At 46.0% G+C, this 20,911-nt stretch overlaps 1 protein-coding gene across 50 annotated transcripts in view; it reads right to left on the reverse strand.

Moving 5' to 3' along the window:
• The window catches only part of TRERF1 (transcriptional regulating factor 1), a 235,203-nt gene that overhangs the window by 157,434 nt on the left and 56,858 nt on the right, over positions 1-20,911 (reverse strand). For 4 of the 50 annotated variants that reach the window (XM_078369157.1, XM_035295647.3, XM_035295641.3 and 1 more), the window contains exon 3: positions 17,352-17,419. The exons of the other annotated variants lie outside the window; for them this stretch is intronic. The gene's annotated coding sequence lies outside the window, so the exon portion shown is untranslated. The remainder of the gene's footprint in view (positions 1-17,351; positions 17,420-20,911) is intronic. 50 annotated transcript variants of the gene reach the window in all.

Below are 20,911 nucleotides of genomic sequence, written 5' to 3' on the forward strand. Positions count from 1 at the left end.
TAGTGAGCTGAGATCATGCCAGTGTACTCCAGCCAGGGCAACAAAAGCAAAACTCCGTCTCAATAAATAAATAAATACATACATACAATTTTTTTTTTTGAGTTGGAGTTTCACTCTTGTCGCCCAGGCTGGAGTATAGTGGTGCGATCTGTGCTCATTGCAACCTCTGCCTCCTGGGTTCAAGTGATTCTCCTGCCTCAGCCTCCCGAGTATCTGGGATTACAGGCATGAGCCACCAATGCCTGGCTGATTTTTCATATTAGTAGAGATGGGGTTTCACCATGTTGGTCAGGCTGGTCTTGCACTCCCAACCTCAGGTGATCCGCCCACCTTGGCCTCCCAAAGTGCTGGCATTACAGGCATGAGCCACTGTTCCCAGCCTAAAAAAATCAAAATTTAATTAGCATACCGTAAAATTCACTCTTTTTTAACGTGCACAATTCACTGATTTTTAGCACAGTCACAAGGTGGTACAACTATCACTATGACTACTTACTTTCAGGACATTTTCATCATCCCAAAGAAACACCATACTCGTTCACAGTCACTCTCTTTTCCTCTCTTCTCCTGACAACCGCTTTCTATCTCTATGGATTTGCCCATTCTGGACATTTCATGTAAATGGAATCATATAATAGGTGGTCTTTTGTGCTTGGCTTCTTTCACTCAGCATGTCTTCAAGGTTTATCCGTGTTGTTGCATGTATCAGTTCTCCAACCTTTTTAGTGGATGAGTAATATTCCATTGTATGGATATACCACTTGTTATTTATCCATGAGAATACTTTTTAAAGGACAGAACAAGTGATTCTCTCAGCATCCCTGGGGCTGCCTGGGCAGTATGAAAATTTATAAATCATCCTTCTCTGTCCCTTCTACCAGTACTCATGGGCACTGTCCAAAACCTCCCTACCTAGTTGTATAGATTTTCCACACAGAGGCTCAGGACAGCAGCCCTGAATCACACAGGCCATGACAGAACTAACTCAAACTCCTTCTGAGGGAATGTTCAGTGCCTCTCAAACTGTGTTACATACATCTCCATGGTTGGTCCTGGTAACCTAAGATGGAAGTGGGAAGGGTGGCACTGGCTTTAGGGACACGCAACCTGTGCAGAGTCATGGGACCCCACACTTGCCTAACGTGCTGCTGTCACCACCTAGGAAGTCTTAATGATTTGTAAACCAGAGGCCTCACATTTTCATTTGCACTGGGCCCAGTAAATTATGTAACTAGTTCTGGGTAAGAGGTGAGGGTTTGTGAAGGAGGCAGAATTTGATGATCTTCCCAAAGCTAGTGGGACCATTACTGCTGTGTTATAACAGCTCATTGGCCAGGTAGAGGGGCAGGCAAGGGGTTGAGGGAAGGTGGAGTTAAGTGGGTGAGGGGTACCAGCTTCCAAAGAAAGCCCAAGACATCTTCCTACCCTGAGGGCTGAGCACTTGGCTGATTAGGCCTCCCTGAAACAGCTAGACTAGCTGAAAGCAAACTAAGTCAAGGCGATACAGGCTAAAGCAGAGGGAACTCAAACTGAAACTTGTTTGATCTTGTGATCACTTACAAGTGAAGACCAAAAAGAAAAAAGAAAAAAAAAACACCCCACATTTAGTAAAGTAACTGGCACTGAGAAAAGTTTTTAAACATTTACTTTTTTTAACTGTCACCTTTATTTTCAGCTTATCAAGGAAGTCATGGTTTCATCAAAAACCTCATATTCAATCCAAAGAGAGCAGAGTTTAAAACGCAGAGGTCTACACAGATGTCAGTACTAAAAGGGACCTTGGGAACAACCTAGATCACTGGCCCTTGTCTGTCTGCGGCAAGGACCCCCCAAAGCCCATCTGCACAAATCCCTAGGAGAGTTGATGCCCAGGCCTAGTCCAATTCTCATTTTATACATGAGGAAGCTGAGGCTGAGAGAGGAAGTAACTGTCCAAGGCTAACCCACAAAAAAGGGGCAGGACCTAAACCTGGGAGCGTTCAGCTTCCCCTCCCAACCTCCCCATTTTATGAACGTAATTATATATTATAGGCTGGGCCAGTAGCTCATACATCGAATCCCAGCACTTTGGGAGGCCAAAGCAGACGGTGTGCTTGAGTCCAGGAGTTCGAGACTAGCCTGGACAACAAAGTGAAACACCATCTCCACTAAAAATTAAAAAAAAATTAGGCAGGCATGGTGGCATACAACTGTAGTCCCAGCTACTTGGGAGGCTGAGGTGGGAGGATCAGTTGAGCCCAGCACGTAGAATCTGTGGCAAGCCGTGATGGCACTACTGCACTGCAGCCTGGGTGACAGAGTGAGGGCCTGTCTCAAAAAAAAGGTGTTTTTTTTTAATATATTGCGTGTGTACCCCCCTCTCCCAGTCTTTCCCTGGATCCTCAGCTCATCTTCTAATACATGCCTTTTCCCTGCCAGAAAAGGGAGTCCAGGCACGGAAGGTACAAGGACTGTGCAGGATGAATAGAGCGCGGGGTTGACAGAAAATGCTACCGGCCCACCATGCCCAAGAGATGGATCCAGATGGCCACCGGAGAGCAACGGAGTTTCCACCACCCCAGGCCATTGTGTCCTTTTCCTATAGGGGAGATGAACCAACTCAAACCATCCTTAACACCAAGGAGATTAACCAAATCAAACCATCCTTAACATCAAGTGCCTGGAGGCCTTTCATTTCCATTTGCGTTTATCTTCCCTCCCTCCCTCCCTCCCACTTTTGCTCCCTTCCTTCTTTTAACAGATAGACACTAGGCATTTACTATGTGTCAGGCATGTTTTATTTATTTGTTTGACAGGGTTTTACTCTGTCACTCAGTCTGGAGTGCAGTGGTACAATCACAACTCACTGCAGCCTTGACCTCCTAGGCATCAGCAATCTTCCCACCTCAGCCTCCCAAGGAGCTGGGACCACAGGCGTGCACCACCACACCTGGATAATTTTCTGTATTTTTGGTATAGACAGTTTCCCCATGCTGCCCAGGCTGGTCTCAGAATCCTGAGCCCAAGCAATACCCCTGCCTTGGCCTCCCAAAGTGCTGAGATGACATGGAATTACAGGTGTAAGCCACCACGCCCAGTCTCTGCCAGCCATGTTCTAGGTGCTGGGGACAGAGTAGTCAACAAAACAGAACAAGTTTTGGTGTTTACATTCCACAGAGAGGAAACAAAGAAAGGGTTAAATTAATATCTATATGCCATGCCAGACAGTGATAAAGGCTCTAGAGAAGAGGAATGCAGGATGAGAGGGAGAGAGAATAGTGAGGAAGGAAGTCATTTTATCTAGAACGGTCAGGGTAGGGATCTCGAGGAAGAGCGGGATTCAGCTATGCAGATACCTGGGGAAGGCAAAGGATCAGCAAGTGCAAAGGCCCTGAGGTGGGAATCTCAGGAACAACCAAGAGTTCGGTGTGGTATGAGTAAGGAGGGGGCAGGTTAGCAATGTGCGGGGTGGGCAGGGGTGGTGAGAGCCAGGGCAGGCCAGCCCTGAGGCCACAGAGAGGCTCTTGGCCTTTTCTCTGGGGGAGATGGAGCACACAGGGCTCTGAGCAGGGGAATAACTGACCTGACCAAGCCTTAACAGGATTTCCCCAACCACTACTATTACCAAGAAGCCAGTTTTGGGCACGCCAATGAGAGGACTAGACTTGGGAGCCAGGCTGAAGCCCACACAGCCTCTCAGCAGTGTGTGTTGCTAACGAAAACCCTTCCCTTTTCTGGGCCCCCGCATTCTCCTCTGTGACATGGCAAGATCAGGGCAGATGATACTTTATGTCTTCTCTCTGACCCTAAAAAGTCTTATTTTCTGACCCTAAGACTGAGTGCCCAGAGTCTAAAAGTCTCACCCTCTGACTTGGGAGAAAGTAGGAAACGGCAGCCCCCAACAATTCCCCACTGTCTGCCCCACCTTATACCAATTCTCACTCCCCAAAGGGCATGGCTCTCTAGGGAAAAAGGTCCAACCCAGGAAACAGCCACGTCAGCAATGTCCTATAAAGATTATGAAGGGCAACCACTAAAGATAGCACACCCTCTGTACGGGCTCCAGGGTGGGGCTGGGCCCAGAGAGGGCCACAGCAGCAGGCACCACTAAATCCCTTCTGCCCAGGCTGCCCACTCTCTCCTGCCTCCTCCACTGCTGTCCTGGGAGAAAGCAAGTTAGGGGTTTAAGAATGGAAACATCAATTTCCTTGAGGACTCTCTTTGTATCACACATCATCAAACTGAGTCAGAAAGCAAGACTCAAGTCTCTTTCATCAGGCTGGAGGAGCAGGGTTTGTCTCTCCCCAGTCAGCCAGGGAGCTCCTGGACAACATGAATTGTTTCACCATTAGACTGAATTCATCCTGCACCTTCTCCTATGCCTTCCCCTCAGACTGGGGCTCCCTGAGGACAGAGGCTGTGTCTCCCTAACAGATTGGGAGTCCCTGACGGCAGGGGCTATGCTGCCCTGGTTGGACTAGAAGCTCTCTGGAGAGAGGGTTTATCTGCCTCTTTCCCCCATCACCTCACTGCATCCCATAAGGTGTCTCTGTATTTAGTGGTTTCTTAAAACAAGGCTCTGGTTGAACCACAGGGAGGAAACAAAGAAAGAGTTAAATAAACATCTATACGCCACACCAGACGGTGATAAAGGCTCTAGAGAAGCAGGTTGAACCAGCGCCTTGTTTTAAGAAACCGCTAAATACAGGGGTTGGACCACCTGCCCAGGCATAAGACCCTGTGATTCCTAGCCATTAACCTATTTGAATATGAAGCTCCATGCTGAATGAAAAGAAATTAAAAGTCAGCTTCACCTAACGACTTCCTAGTAAGACTGTTTATAGGGTCCGACCAAAGGCTGTCCTCGTTTTATAAATAGCCCTTTCTGGTGACTGTGGTGAGGCTGAGCTGAAATGCACCTTGGGGACCGAGAGCAGGGAGCCCACCAGCCCAACCCCGATTGCAGCTGGGTTCTATGCAGGAGGGCAGCCCATGGCATGGACACGACCATCCTCTCAGCTTCTGGGATAAGAAGCCCATCTCAGAGAGGTAGAGCCACTCCTCCCTCAACGGAGGAGGTAAGGGTGGAGGAGCAGGGAGGGGAACAGGCCCAGTACAAGCTTCAGCAACTCCTGGGAGAAGCAGAGCCCACCCCGGACTTGGGGAGAAGCATTTGAGCACAGCAGAGCAAGGGGTGCCATCGGAGGCTCCCCTGGAATCTTGTGTGCTGGCCGATCTTGGCAAAGGGTTTCCACAGGACTGAAGAAGAAGGGCAAGAAGGCTGGAACTGCCAATGGCTGAAACCAATAATAATCATAATCACAATTATAATAGCTAACACTTACTGGCACCATTCTAAGTACTTTCCATTTTCAGTGGATCCTCATGACAATGCTGATACTGTCCCCACTGCATAGACAAAGCAACTGAAGCCTGCCCAAAATCATTAACAGGTGAGGAGTGAAGATTTCAACCCTGCAGTGTGGCTCCTGAGTGTTCTCCTTTAGCCACCCCGCTCTCTGAAAATCCTTGGGTATTTCTACGGTTCCCCTGGGTCTCCAGGGTTGAACATGGAAGGCCACCCAGAGACGGGCATCCTGAGGACGCAGGAGACTCAGCACAGCAGGGTCCCCCCATGTGGGGAGCATGGGCACACTGAAAAGGCCACCTGATGCATCAATTGCCCTTTCAGCTGCAGGTTAAAAAATCCTATCTCCCATGTCTAGAGTATCCTGAAGAGAAAGAGTAATCCTCTTAGCAAAATCCTTCTCAAACACATGATTACAAAAAAAAAAGGCTGCAGAAGGCAGTGGGGTGGAGCCAGTGGTCACTGACAGGTCCTGGCTCTCCTAGTCCAAAAAGTCACAGGGTAGTGATTTATTTTTAAACAGTAGGCTGGTTGCACTTTCAACTACAATTCTCCATGTTTTTCTTATGCCTCCACACCTTTTCAGCTGAAATTTTTCTGAATGTAAATCAGTGAGTCCCACTGTGCCATAAAAGTGTCCAAAATTCTGAAAATGGAAGGAAACAGTGGATTCAGGACACTTTTCTTTTCATATTAACAACTGGATCCCATGTGCTTTACACCAGGGTCTTGAACGTGGGATCTGGGGCTAAAACAGGGAGCTGTTCCCTGCATTGCAGGACGTTTAGTAGCATCCCTGGCCTCCACCCATGAGATGCCAGTAGCATTCTCTTCCCTCTCCATCTCTCCCAAGACACAACAAGGAAATCTGAAGTGTCTCCAGACATTTCCACATGCCTCTTGGGGTGGGGGGCGGGGGGAGGTGGCAAAATCACTCCTACTTGAGAACCACTGTTTTGTGTTTAGATAAACATCTGAAAAGGTGTGTGGAGGTTGGGGGAAAAAACATATTGATAGCGAGACCCTGGCTCGACAAAAAATAAAAAATTAGCTGAGTGTGATGAGGGTGCACACTTGCAGTCCCTGCTACTAGGGAGGCTGAGTCAGGGGTATAGCTTCAGCTCAGGAGGTCAAGGCTACGGTGAGCTGAGATTCTGCCACTGCACTCCAGCCTAGGTGACAGAATGAGACCTTGTCTTGAAAAAAAAAATTTTGAGCATAATTTTGAAGATGTAACTGACATATTGTTTAAATCAAATGCATCCTATTTCTCTTGACTTCGTGGACACTGTGTATTTGAAAATCTTCAGTGTCACTATCATGCCTCTTTCCTATGAATCTGCCTAAATGCAAATACTCTGTGCTCTGGATCCCCATGCCCCTTCCTCCTCCCAGCCTGGCTTTCCTAGTCTCGTTTCTGTCCATCTCCCCACCAACCCTTCCTCACGTGTTCAACCCACCATGAAGCACTTGCTCTCTAAGTGTGTCAGACTGCTCCCTGCTCTGATGAGCATTGAAGGGGTAAGGGCCAGAAGCCACCAAGCTTGGGGATCCCAGCAGCCTCCAATGCTGCAATGGCCACACCCAAGAAAATGGACTCATTTTCATCACCAGAGAGTTGATCCATCGCACTCAATAAAACCTCATTTGAATGCACAGGCTGCCTCCGTCCCCAGAGTGGGCTACACCAAATACAGAAATGGGTCAAAGACACCAAATCTAAAAGACCGGGAAAGACCAACAACACAACAGAAACATGGGAAGACTACAAATCAAAAGAAAATACAAATGGATCTTAAATTTGTGAAAAGTTGTTCAACCACACTCACAAAAGAAATACAAATTAAAGCTGAGATACCAATTTTCACCCATCTGACTGGCAAAGATCCAAAAGTCTGATCACTTACTGATAACTCATCAATGAATGAGACATCCTTACCACTGGGTTGGTGAGGATGTCTCATTCATTGATGGTGTCAGTGTAAATTGCTACAACTGCCTTGAAAGGATACTTAGTATGTCTACCGATATCACAAATGTAGTGATGCTTTTGCCAGCAATTCCACTTCTAGGAATTTATCCTACAGACATACTCCTATATATGCAAAATAATACATATACAAGGATACTCACTGTACTATGATGTATAATGACAAAAGATTGCAAATAACTACAATATCCACCATTTGGAGGGCTGCTTTAATAAATTATGATTCTTTTGTAAAATGGAATGTTATGTAGCTATAAAAAAAGAATGAGAGGAAAACCTTTTTAAAGAATGAGGGCATTCTCTATGTCATAATGTGGAATAGTTTTCAATGTATATTGCTAGATAGACAAGCAAACCACAGAATAACATGAACAGTACACCGACAGTTGTTGAAAAACAGTACATATTCATAAACGCAATTATACTCATAGAATACCTTTGAAAAGATACCCAAAAAACTAGTAACAGTGGTTACCTATAGAAAGGAGAAATGGGTAGCCGGGAGCAGAAAGAATTATTTAGCCCACTTTAGACTCCTGTAACTTGCAAATTTTATATCATGTACACACCACAACTATTAAATCAATCAATAAGAAGCAAGCCAAAAGAAAACATTTCTAAGTAACTGATCCAATTCTACCATCACCACGCGTACATGCAGGTAACACACATTATGGTCAGCTGCAATTTTAAATCCTCTATTCCTGTAAGTATCCACACTTGTCAGTTCAAATGTCTCAGGGTTTTTTTTTTTTTATTTGTTCCTTTTGTCTTTTGGGTTTGGGGGTTTTTTTGTTTGTTTCTTTTTTGTCTCGCTCTGTCACCCAGGCTGGAGTGCAGTGGCATGATCTCAGTTCACTGCAGCCTCCACCTCTGGGGTTCAAGCAATTCTCCCACTTCGGCCTCTGGAGTAGCTGGGACTACAGGCATTTGGCACTATGCTCAGCTAGTTTTTTCTATTTTTGGTAAAGAGGGTTTCACCATGTCCATCTTGCCCAGGCTGGAGTGCAGTGGTGCGATCTCGGCTCACTGCAACCTCTGCCTCCCAGGTTCAAGCGATTCTTCTGCCTCAGCCACCTGAGTAGCTGGGATTACAGGGTTTGCCACCATGCCCAGCTAATTTTTGTATTTTTAGTAGAGATGGGGTTTCACCATCTTGGCCAGTCCGGTCTCAAACTCCTGACCTCAGGTGATTCACCCACCTCAGCCTCCTGAAGTGCTGAGATTACAGGTGTGAGCCACTGCACCAGCTGGTCTGGTTTTCTGATTCAAAAGTAGGATGATCAACACAACCAGAACACACAAGGAACTCACCAGCTTCTCAACAGGGCTTTGAAAACGTTCTCCCTCAAATTACCTTTCCATCACCTGGAAAATGTAGAGTCACTGACACTGGGGTCACCACCACCCTGAAGTTACATGGACAAGCAAGCAGAATCCTTTAGAAGGTGTACTGTAATACCAACTGCCAGGGACCCAGGGGCACTCACACTTTCAATAATGCCTCCAAGTCTATCAACTGAGACTGTGCATAACACAGTGACCTGGACCCCGAAACCTATCAGGAGTGTCAGGCACCCCCAGAAGCCACCTGAGAATCTTCCCTGAAGCTCTGCCTGTGGCAATGTTTTAATGGCATATTACTCAAAGGCACCACTGACATCACTTTTAAACCTACCCCACCACCACTGCCACTCCATCATAAAATAACCCTTATATTTTAAGCTGTAAATCAGCATTTGTCAGGTTCTAAATTGGGCTACAGCAATATTTATTCATCAAAGGATAAATCTTCCCTGCACAGTCATAAAATTGCCTAATAATTCAATCTGCTACATTCTCACCTGAAACTTGTCAAAAAGTGGCCTGAAAGAGGCATGTGTTTTAGTTGACTGGCGGTAAGCCTATAGTTTATTAAATAGTTCACAGGTTTAATTCTCCATATGGGGGGAAATGGCACACAGAACATATCCTATGCAGAATAACAATTCAAAGATTCATTAATCTCTGTTTTGGGATAGAAAAATGCAGATTCCGACCAGGTGCAGTAGCTCATGCCTGTAATCCCAGCACTTTGGGAGGCCAAGGTGGGCAGATCACCTGAGTTGGGAGTTTGAGGCCAACATAGTGAAACCCTGTCTCCACTAAAAATACAAAAAATTAGCAGGGTGTGGTGGCAGGTGCCTATAGTCCCAGATACTTGGGGACTGAGGCAGGAGAATCGCTTGAACCCAGGAGGTGGAGGTTGCAGTGAGCTGAGATTGTGCGACTGCACGCCAGCCTGGGCATCAGAGTGAGAACCTGTTAAAAAAAAAAAAAAAAGGCTGGGTGTGGTGGCCCATACCTGTAATCCCAGCACCCTGGGAAGCAAGGCAGGCAGATCAGGAGGTCAGGAGATGGAGACTAGGCTGGCTAACATTATGGTGAAAGTCCATCTCTACTAAAAATACAAAAGATTAGCCAGGTGCAGTGGCATCCGCCTGTAGTCCCAGCTACTTGGGAGGCTGTGGCAGGAGAATTGCTTTAACCCAGGAGGCGGAGGTTGCAGTGAGCTGAGATGGTGCCACTGCACTCCAGCCTGGGTGACAGAGCGAGATGCTGTTTCAAAAAAAGAAAAGAAGGAAAGAAGGGAGGAAGGGAGGGAAGGAGGGAGGAAGGGAAGGAAGGAAGGAAGGAGGCAGAGAGGGAGGGAAGGCAGGCAGGCAGGCAGGAAGGAAGGAAGGAAAAGAAAGAAAGAAGCAGATTCCCTAAAGAGGACCAAAGACTCCTCCAACGGGTAGAATAGACAGAAAAGCAAGAAAAACCCAAATTGTAGCACTTGGTGTGGAGCATGGACAAAAGGCACTGGATTAGAGAATTAATGTTAGGGGACAGGTCTGTATAGCAACAAGACATGATGGAGAAATGTTAGAAGGAAAAGGTAGAAACACCTCCAAGCTGCAAAATTATCACACCTGTATAAGAAGCCAACTCCTGGGACCCTTCCAGATCTTTGGAGCTGGAAGCTCTCCAGGCCTGGGAGTTGCATTCCAGCAGAAGGATGATCTTCTCACAGCCCAGTCCTGAGACACTGCTCTCTCTGAGGATGAGATGCGCAGCCACTGAGCTCCTAGGTCAAGATTTCACAGCTATTGACACTTCACACTGACCATTCCTTGTTGGGGAGAGGCTCCTGTACATGTAGGATGTTTACTGACCTCTACCTATCACTTGCCAGCACCCCCTACCATCATCACCACCATCACCAATTATGACACCCAAAAATGTCTCCAGATATTGCCAAATGTCCCCTGAAAGCAAAACCACCCCGACTTGAGAACTGCTGTCCTAGATGAACGGAATCTAATTTTTATTTCTTTCAGAGGATTTTAAAAACATTTTTTGTTGTTGTTTTAGACACAGGATCCAAGAATTAAGTCTAATTTAACAAAGGTGGGCCACTGGGGGTAAACCCACTTTGCTTCAACAAACATAGTCTGTTTCCTTTTCGCTGCCTTTTCTCAGAAGTTTCAAAATACAAATCTAAGGAAATGCAAAAACTAGAACATCAGTATTTAGCTCACACACTGCAAACCTCTCACTGGCAAAGTCCAAGCCTGCCTAAGGGCCGAGAAGGTCCGGCCAGTCTTTGCTTTCCTTTATTCCGCAGCCCCTTCAACATACCCCCTCCCTACCAGCCTTCACCTTTTACTACTAAGTTACCCCCCATTTCCTTTACGTTTTTCCACAACCCTGTGGTTTACTCTGGCACAAGAACATCTTTCAGGCTGGCATGCACCGGTGGTTAATGACAAGGTGGTTTTCTAAGCCACAAACTCTATTAATTTGATGTTCAAATGCACTCACTCTGTTCATGGGTGAGTGTGGGAGGCAACGCCTCCCCAGTGCCGAACACTGAATTCATTATAGTACTTCAATAATCAAACAAAGATAGTGAATCACTTTTTAACTGGGAGCGGGGGGAAAGCCAATTTCATATGTTCACATTCGGGGCCACATTTTCCACAAGAATTTTTTTTTTTTTTTTTTTTTGAGATGGGGTCTGGCTCTGTTGTACAGGCGAGAGTACAGTGGTACAATCTCAGCTCACCGCAATTTCTGCCTCCCAGCCTCAAGCCATCCTCCCATCTCAGCCTCCTGAGTCGCTGGGACCACAGGCACATGCCACCCTCCTTGGCTAATTTTTACATTTTTAGTAGAGACAGGGTCTCACTTTGTGGCCCAGGCTGGTCTCAAACTTCTAAGCAATGTTCCGGTCTCTGCCTCTCAAAGTGCATAAGCCACTGCACCCATCCTAAAACGCTACATTTAACATGAAAGATTCTAGCGAGGGAGCTGCCTGGCTATCAGGGCATCAAAACCAATTGGGAGATCAGAGAACCTAGGCTGAACTCAAATAAATGTTGTTAAAAGATGCAGTTTTGATTTCATTGTGGGGTTTTTTTTTTTAAGGCAACTTATATTAGGCAGTACTGGAACAGGATGGGAAATACTAAAGTGAAGCTGGGTTTGAATTATTGTTCCTTTTTTAATCATCCATCACGCAGGTAGATGATGCCCAAAGTTCAAAACCAGAAGAGCAGGGAAATGTGAACTCAGTGCACCTGCACAGTCTCAACTCAGCTCTGGCTGGCCTGGCATCAAGTCCTCACAGTGTCCACCAACCACAGTCAAGTTGGTACAGTTTCCATAAAAAGCGGAAAATCAAACTGCCACAGGGTCTGCCTTAAAGCTGCCTGTACATTCCCCCAAGTTTCATCCACTTGAAAAATACCAGTTACCACCACCTAGCATACCTTTAAACAGCTTGGTGGCACTGCCAGAGGCAGCCTGTCGCTGTCTGGATGCACTGCGTGTCTAGAGGGTCTTGCAGGTGGAAACAGCTCTGTCATTGAATCCTTCCACCAAGACTGGAACCTAGACGCTCTGAGCAGGCCTTAAACACAATCTGAGAATGACATAGCCAAAATACCATGGATGTAAGATAGAACTGGGGAGAGGGGAGTACTTAAAAAAGAAAAATCAAGGCAAACCATTAGCTTTTCTTTAAAATAGCCCACTCCCTGGTGCATTTCCAGTCAAATATAGCTGATACTGAAATCTGCAAGGCTGTATGTGGCACAGGCGGGAGGCAAGGCGCACCTCTGTGTGTCAGTGGCCAGTCTGCCTATCCATCAGCAAAGCTGGAGGATTCCAGGTCAGGATGTACCCTGGACAAGGGAAAACTACCCCTAGGGAGACATTCTATTGCCAGGCTACAGACCATACCCCAAGCCCAGCCATCTCAGAAACTGATGCCATTGAAGGCAACATGGGAGACACAGGCTGAGACAAGAGTGACCTAAGGGGCAGGACACTGCTCCATCACTTCAGGTCACTGCTCGAGGTCTCCATTCCCCATCTCTCCATTCCATCCCTTGGCGTTAAGTAAGACTGGACCAGTGACCTAGCACAGGGCCCTTGAACCCTAAAGAATGTGCCCAGCAAGCATGGGCTCACCATTCCTGTTTGCATTCTTTTATTATTAACATTATCCAGCCATCATTGATTAAACACCTATAATGCCTTCCCTCCCAACTCGATAGGAAGGTAAAATGAAGCAATTCAGGTGAAGCCCACACAAACACATAGCTCCTATCATTAGCACAGTTATTATTGTGAGCTCAAACCCATTCAAAGCCCCTACAGAACTAACTCAACCTGAGCTAAGTGAGCTAAAATATCCCAAGAGGGAGTGCCTATGGGGAGCTTCATTTCTCAGGACCACGTTGCTCTTCAAGTGAAAAGCTAGTTGTCTAAAGGAGCAATCTCTCTCTCTCTCTCTCTCTCTCTCTCTCCATCTGGCCAGCCAGTGACTTGTCCCTTGTATGTGTGAAATGTGCCTTCCTTGACAGAAGTTGACAGAAGGCATCTTAAGCTCGACAGGGTTTTGTTGAAGTTAATATACTTCACAATCCTGGCCCTTCACAATCCTGGAAACTAATTATTGAATCACCTCTCTCTTTTTTCAAGTCATCTGTAGGAAATGAAAAACTGAGGCAGAGGCAGAGAAAGAAAAAGTACAGGGGAAGAATTCCACTTTCCCCTGTCTTCAAGTCCAAGAGCAATCTAGTCCTACAAAGGAAGGTATACAAGAGGCACGATTTAAATAACTTTCCCAGCCTTCAGTCAAGCAAAGTAGAGTGAAAGGATCAAGAGCCTGTGACTGACACGAATTTGCACCCCTTTTGCCAAGTTCTGTGAGTGTGGAGGGGGAGACACGTCTTCCCTACACGTTCCCGCCTGCTGCTCACTCTCTCCACAGGCCTCATAAGAGGCACAACCACTTAAAACAAACAAGAGCTTCCACCCCAACCATTTGAGGTATGTGATTTTATTTATTTTTTTAATTACTATTTTTTTGAACAGGGAGAATTATTTATCCAGATTTAAATTATGCTACATTCACAAAGAAGCCAAAGAAATCCAGGTATGCATATTTATTTTTTAAATTTTACAGAATAGATTGAGGTATAAGGCAAGAATTAAGTTTCTTTTAATTTCTTTATCTCACATATTTTACTGTGAACTCAATCACATTTTTAAGATTTACTCTAATTCACAAAATAGAATGGATTTCCCATTCTGAATAAAAAACAAGACTCTTACTCCTAAACTACATAAATAGCAATACACTCGACTACTATTCATAAACTTGGATGCTGAAGTTCATTCAACTATCCGTTAAAAGGAACATTTGAACAATTCTAAAAGGAAACAGAGCTAAATCTCCAAGTCACCCAATAAATCAGAAACCCACTACTAAGAACACCGACTACTCTATTCAAACAGAGTGAATAATAGGCCTCATGTCATGGGAGGAAGGGGAAGCTGCTGCACGGGGCCCTGGAAGATACACTGGCCCAGCCCCCTTCCCCCAGCCCTGGCTGCAACTCATGCTCAGACTCCCTCTTCCTCCTTGAGAGAGCTATGTGATTTTAAAAAGAAAAAAAAAAGGTCAACAGCATTCTGAGTACATATCGCAAGCTTTGTTCTACTCGCTTCCCCACTTCCTGTTGCTTCCTCACCTCATAACTTTTTATTTTTGAAGCCTATGTGTTCGCACTGGTATCACTGTAAGGTTTCAGTGGGAGGCCGTCGGAGGGACCAGGATGAGGAGACTCTGTACTGTTCTGAGACACACAGGACTGTACAAAAGACAGAAATCACAACCGCCCAGCCCTCAGGAAAGTACACCCAAAATTTCACCGCTCCTGTCAACAGTGGGGGTGCTAGGAAAACAGTTGTGGGCGAGCTTTACTTTGTGGGGAGCGCACTGTGTGGGCAATGGTCACTTAACCACGAGTGAGTACCAGGTGGCTTACAGCTGGGAGCCAGGGGAAAAACAGTCGGCACCCACAGAACAAGAAATGCCCTGGAGGAGACACGAGCTGGCTCTGCAGGTTACTCAGGCCCCTCCAAACACCTGCCCAAGCCCTGCACTCCACGGAGGGATCACCACTAGGAAAAGGAGCTGAAAGACTGAAATGCTTTGTGAGTGGGACCCTGTCTAATCTCCAGCTTAGAACAGAGGTCAGAACAAAAGGGGGACATTGACACAATTTGGCCAGCCCCTTCCTGTTACAGAGGACACCAGGACCAAGAGCTGTTACCACAAAGCTAATTTACTCACAGGAGAGCAAGTACTGGATCTCACCTCTCCCATCTCCCAGGACAGGGCTTTTCAAAATCTTCTCAAATAAACATGAAGCAGGTGCTCCATAAAGGACAGTTCGGCTACACTGAACTGCAACGCATGGGGGGCTGAGGGGACAATCCTAAAATGCCTTTTGCCTGTTTGACACCAGGAGGTCCCATCTTCTAGATGTTTTGGGGGTTAGAGTAGCCTGTCCTCTAAATCAACTCTGGCTCTTAAATGCCTAGGCTTAAGGACTGCCCTTCAATAAGATCCTAAGCTAGATTGCTGCACCCACCTGCCATTATTTCCCAGCCCAGGGGAAAAATTCTGGGAGATAGGATAATGTTGCACAAGGCACAGGGGAGGGAACGAAATGCTGGGCTCCAGCCTCTGGTGAACACGGATTCAGCAGATGGCCTCGGGGAGTCGTCCTGCCCTCACCCCCATGCCTTCCTGTATCTGTGGGTCTCAGATCCTCAGAGCCTACACTCTCCCAGCTGCTGGCCACCACAGAGCTCATTCTTCTGCCCCTACCTTCGTCCTCAGCCTTCCTGACTACTCTACCTGCCTAGAACATTTGTGAGCCTTCAGAACAAGGAGCAGTGGGCTGGAGGGTTCTTTTCACATTTGTACCTAATTTGAGTGTACCATGAGCTCTCGATGTGTCTTCTGGAATCCTCCCCAAAGAGTATAGCTTTGCTCCCAAAATAAAATGAAATTTAAAATGTGATGAAGGCCTGCTATGTGCAAGGCCAGGGTCAGGCTGGGCTGTATCTCACGGGCTGGGAGAAAGACAACCAGGGTCAGGCTGGGCTGTATCTCACGGGCTGGGAGAAAGACAACCAGGGTCAGGCTGGGCTGTATCTCACGGGCTGGGAGAAAGACAACCAGAGTTGGAATCCAAACAGCCAAAGCCCAGCCTCACCCTATCAGCCTTTATCTCCTTCCCAAGACCGATTTTCCTTCTGTGACCTCATTGACACCTGACAGTGTAGTAGATGTTTACACGTTTACTTATTACATGTCGTGCTCATTGGAAGGAATGCTCCATGAGGACAGGGGCTGGCTTTGTCTGTCCTGGCAGCCAGGGCTGCACCCAGCACATGGCAGGGGTGTGATGCCTGCTAAATGAACAAAGAAATGAATGAGTGAATGAATGAGCAGTCGATCCTGGATGTGCCTTAATCATGACTAAGTTACTTAACATCTTAAGCTTCCTCATTTGTAAAACAAGGATAATAATAATGTATTCTTTATGCGACTGGAGTGAGCATTCAACAAGAAAATGATCGTAAAATCATTGAGGACGTACCTGGCACACAGCAAACCATCGATAAATGTTAGCTATTACTTGTTAGCCATGATTGCTATAGTCACTCATGGAAACATAGAGAAATAAAGCCTCTTTATGATACCCTGGGCAGTTTTTAAGCTAACTAACTGAAATTCTGTGTGTGTAAGACCTATCTAGAAAGGATCGTTAAGAGAGGCCTAAGCCATGGGTCTTTATAGATACTGTGTGTCCCTGAAAGTGGTAAGTGCCTTTGTGCAAAGGCAGCTTTATGGGTCTCTGATAGCCATCATCCCAGCAATTAAAGTCTTCAGATACCTAATTCCTGCCCTCAAGAGCTTACAGTCCAGCTGGGGGACATGAGACATTAACATATGAAAGGAGACCAATAAATTCAAACTCAAGACAACATATGTCAAATGAGTGCATTGGAGACAAAATCCTGAGAAATGCTGGTAAGGCAAATGTTTAACAAGCAGCACACACACACACACACACACACACACACACACACACAGCAGTTGTCAATTTCCAAGGTATAAATACTCCCACTATGGCGTTTCAGGCTGCTGATGTGTAGGCCACTGGACATGGAATTGGGAAGAAACATGCACAATCAACTCCCATGAGCTGGTGCAGCCCAGCTCCCACACATACCACCTGTCTAGGCACTATTGTCAATCATCTCTCAAAGAGCTCAAGGGCTGTGCGCCAAGTGGTCAGTGCTGACAACCAACATCCTTGTGATACTTCAGGTTACTAAGCACACCAGAGGCCATTACTATATTTCATACTTACGACCTGGCCAGAAAGGTATTACTGCCCTCATTTTGCAGAAAAAGAAACTGGTGTCAGAAATGTACCACACATTTTTCACTGTCATTCTGCAAGTGAGTGACATCGTCAGGGCTTCAACCTACATCTTCTGGAGCAGCTGAGACCTCTCAAAATCCCCTCTGCCTCTGAGAAGGAGGGCTTCTTAGAGAAGTGGTTGAAGGACAATGAGAAGTAAGTAAAGGGCAGGACGGAGATTCAGGAGACTTACAATACTCCCAGATGGTGAACTCACTGCAGTGTGCCAAGGTCATGGGAGGGTGCAAGGCCTGGCAAAACCTGAAACCAATGCAACCATTTAGTTCAGCATGCTTCACTAGAGAATTTCTTTCCTAAAACAGTGACCTAGCTATTAAAATCTGCATTCCCAAATCCACTGCAGCATTAGGTGAATGAGCAAAAGAAATGGAAAGCAATTTAGATGACTAAATATAGAGGAGGGGCTGGTTAAAAAAGTTATGGAATGTCCGCATAATAGAATGCTGCACCATCACAGAAAGTCAGGTTTTAAAAGAGCAGTGTACAACTAGGAAATCCTCACAACAGAGTTTTAAAAGCACATTACATAACAATATGTGCAGTATGATTCCAGTTCTACAAAAAATGAACAAGCAGACAAACTCTCCAAAGTATATATGCAGAGAAAAAAAGACTGGGATGTAAACTTCCAAATCCTCACACTGGTTTCTTCCAGAAGGATGGCTGTTTTTATTGTCTTCTCTATGATTTTCTATATGTTCCAACTTTTCTATAACAATTTGCTTTTATGACCATAAAATAGTAAACAGACCAGATTTTTAAGTCTGGATTTTCAAAGGCTGAGAAGACTAACTACAAAGAATCAGTGAGATGACCCCCGGGAAGACACCCCTCTAGGGCAAAGGTCCAGGTGCTCAGGCCTCTGATACTTTCCCCATATACTCCAAAGAGATAAGCCAGGTCACCCCCAAACTCCAAGTGTCTCCGACAACACACAACAGTACCTCCCTCCATACAATCTCCGTGCCCACTCCGTCAGCAGGCTATCCTGTCTATACCCTCCCCTGATCAATGCCCACCCTGGTGGGGTGCAAGGCTGGAAAGCACAGCAGAGAAGGCGGGCACAGCCAGCAATTCATGAGTACCCTCCGCGTGCTGTGCAGGCCACCTGGCTTCACACACGGGACCGCAGATGTACACATTCATTCTAATACCCAGACATTGCTTCCAACACTTTCCAGAGAGGAGACGGAAGTTCAGAAACAATATCCAGGCTCACTCAGCCAGTGAGTGCCCAGGATTAGGAATAAAAACCAAGTCTAACCAGAATTCACCTATAGATGCTTAAGAGGCTTGCCTAAAAAACTGCGCTTGACCATTAGGAAATGCAAAATAATAAGGATATGACAATACTCATGCAAAAGATATTTCAATTCAACTTTTAATATATACTCAGGCTGAAATTGAAATGCACCACCAGTCCTGATTTCAGCATATAAAAATACAGATATTTAATAGTTTTAAAAGGAAAGGAGGGGGAACCTCAGCTCTGTGCTCAACCCTCATTCAGTGAAGTAAAAATAAAAACCGAACCTCCCCCCAACACATTGTGCTTTAATGAAAGCACCAAGCCAATCTTCTTCACTACCGCCCACCACAGCCTACTTCGTTTAAATTTAGGCACCCACCAGGCAAACTGTACCCAACCGCATTCTCTGAAATGAAGTCATAAAGTTCTCAACTGCAACACCAGCATTTGTTCCCGGGAAAGCGGGACAGGTTGGGTAGACAGGGCTGGCATCCTTCTGGGGAGTCTGGGCTGTGCCTCAGAAGAGCCTTTTGCAAAAACTTGGTTCCGTGACCAGGCTCAGCCCACACAGGGCTGTGTGACCTTGTGACAGCCAACTTCCCCTCTACAAAGTCAGGGTGGACTGACTAAAAGAAGCACTAAGGCCCATCTAAGGCTCAGCTCTAAGGCTGAAGCCCAGATACCCCACCCACCCTCCAACACCTAAGAATGAACAGCAACTCAAGGTGTGGGTAGAGCAGGACTAAATTAGTTGGTGTGACCTGGGGCTGCTGTCATTCTTAAGCTCTGGCTCTGCAGCATTCAGTTCTCAGGAAATGTTTGGCAACAGGAGGGGGACAGAGGATTGAGCCTGCAGGAAGGCTTCAGCAAGGAAGGCTCTGTGGCTCCCCTTTGGTCTCATTCAAGCAAGATCGGAGAGATTTTGCCCACTGGGATTCAACAAACTCTGAGTCCCTGATGCCACACTTGGCTTTGTAACTGTGATCAGGTCAGAGAAGAGACCAAAGGGAGAAGCTACTAGCTAATAAAAACTCTCCCCAGTTTTCTAGATGAAACTGATGGTTGAGGGGCCCACAAGCTAGCTGGATTTTTCTTCCAACAATCTAGTTCATGGATTTTTTTTTCCCCTAGGTTCCCTTCCAGTGCTTCATGAGCATATCTAAGCCCTTACAGTAGGTCCATAATCACTCCTCAAGCAGAGGAATGAGACACCCTGGAAAAGGGGAATACAATTACCATCCATAACTCAAGGAGAAGCAGGGCCTTAACAAATGCATAACTTACAGCTCCATACAGACACCATCGAACTACCTCATGCTCACTAAGACCTGGGAATTGACCACACTATTCAACCAATCTGTGATTCCAATTCCTGCAATCAGTGGATAAGCAACAGCTATCTGGTCAATGGTCATGCACACATGCATATGTGCACACACACACAATTCTAGGCTTCCCCAGACCCTGTTCCCCTTCACACCTGGAACTTTCCAAGCAGATCTGTTCTGAGTTCCTCATCTTCTGAGCCACCCTCTAAGGACTCCATCAGAATCCAGCAGAAAATCAGAGTCAGAAAAAGGAGATACAGGAGAAAGTAGAGGGAAACTGATGGCCTCTGCTCTCTGAAGCTCTCAGATGTGTGACTTCACTATCCAGCTTCAGGAGCTGAGAGATAAACCTCCCAGATCTCTCCCCTTGCTCTGACCGACTGAAACAAGAACCCTGAATCTGGGCCCCCACCCTTCCTCCCACCATGGCCAACTTGAAGTCCAGAATGCCCAACTCTCCAAAGGTAGTACTTTGAAGGCAAATAAAAGTGAGATATGCATATTACACTAATTTACACAGTGCTAAATTTACCCAGCCCACCTTCCCAAGAGGGAGACATGATAGAGAACAATAAATATTTTTTAGTGTAAAAGTAAATACAGTAAAAATACTTTTACTGTAAAAGTATGGCTGATGCAGATAGTAGTGAAGATTGTGAACTCCGGAGTCAGGATCTGGGATTCAAATACAGACCTTTTCACTTAGTAGCTGTGTGACCTCAGGCAAGTTACTCAACCTCTCTGAGATGTCTTATCTGCACAGGGTGTATTATAAGAGAGATATATAAGAGAGTATATATATAACTTGGGATTTATTCATTAATTCCCACAATGAAACCCAAAAACTGTTTTCCTCAGCAGCCTGGGAGTACCCCAAGAACTAGAAGGACCCAGACTTCAGAAGCAGAGTAAGAACAACAGGACAGGGACAGGTACATCAGTCCCCTACACTATCTAGGCCCCTGTACACACCCATACACATGCCCTGCAGCAGGCGCTGCAGCCCTCACCCACAAACCCCCTTGGGCCACCCTTGCAGACAAGGAACACTGCAGAAATGATCTAGGCATCTGGTTTTCAAACTTTTTTTAGCAGCAGAATCACAGACCCCAATATAGAGAACAGAGATAAAAGGCAAGATGCTCTCAGAGCAGT

Source organism: Callithrix jacchus, chromosome 4, assembly GCF_049354715.1.
Source record: "Callithrix jacchus isolate 240 chromosome 4, calJac240_pri, whole genome shotgun sequence".
In the NCBI taxonomy this organism is placed as follows: Eukaryota; Metazoa; Chordata; class Mammalia; order Primates; family Cebidae; genus Callithrix; species Callithrix jacchus.